This window comes from Galeopterus variegatus, unplaced genomic scaffold (assembly GCF_000696425.1).
Source record: "Galeopterus variegatus unplaced genomic scaffold, G_variegatus-3.0.2 Scaffold7339, whole genome shotgun sequence".
In the NCBI taxonomy this organism is placed as follows: domain Eukaryota; kingdom Metazoa; phylum Chordata; class Mammalia; order Dermoptera; family Cynocephalidae; genus Galeopterus; species Galeopterus variegatus.
In genome coordinates, this window is record NW_007733450.1 from 812 (window position 1) to 1,829 (window position 1,018).

The window sequence follows — 1,018 nt, forward strand, 5'->3', positions numbered from 1 at the left end:
TTATTATCTCCTACAGGGAGAACTACATAATTTGTTGGGCCTAGTCCAAAATAAAAATAGAGGAACTGCATCTAAGGCTGGAGCCTCAGTCCATGGCAGAGATCGCAACCTCTATGCAGGAACTCACACACTACCTGGTTAGGGGATGGCCAGGGATGGGCAGGGGTTGGTATGTGGCCCCACCTAGTTATCCACCTGAGGAGCAGTGGAGCTGCCTTACTCTACTCTCAGGTTAAGACTTCAACATATAAATTTTGGGGAGACACAATTCGCTATCCAGCCAGCCCCAAGGCTTTTGATCTTCATTTTGAGTTATGATCTTCATATGGCATCATGAACGTCAAACTCATGTTTAAATCCACACGTGGGACCGGAGTCCTCCAAGCCCTGCTTCAGCTCCATGGTTGGTTAAGTGATTCTGCCCCAGACTCCGGCTGGCTTGGAGCAACTTAGCGTTTGCCCATGGCCTTCCCCGGGTCGGAGGGAGGAAGCCCCTCTCAGAGACAGTTTTCTTTCTATCTTGGGTCAGAAAGCTAAAATGTTCCTGTGAGTGAGTGAGGTTTATTTCTGCTGAAGGTGGAATTTTCTTTTCGTTCATTTTTTTCTGTTCCCTACGAGATGGGGAGTGTCCAGTAGGAAAAGGAAGAAAATGTGTAAGTTTCTGTGAATAGCTACTGCAGGAAATAATAGTTAAATTTGTTAAGTCGAACAAGATGGAGTGGCAGGTTAGCTCTGTTAGTTAGAACGTGGTGGTAATAATGCCAAGGTCACGAGCTAAGGTGGAAGTCTGCACGTTCAATTTAAGCTCCATGCCACCTTCGAAGATTTGATTGCACATTTCCAGTTAAGATGAAAGTGTTATTTCTTTATTATTTAATTGTGGAACCTCTTTATTTTGCCCAGGATATATTTACTCAATCATTTCACAATCAGTTGGTTCTCCAAAAATCTTTCCCTCCAACCTACCCATATCCAGCCTTTACAAAAAAAAAAAAAAAAAAAAAAAAAAAAAAAACCC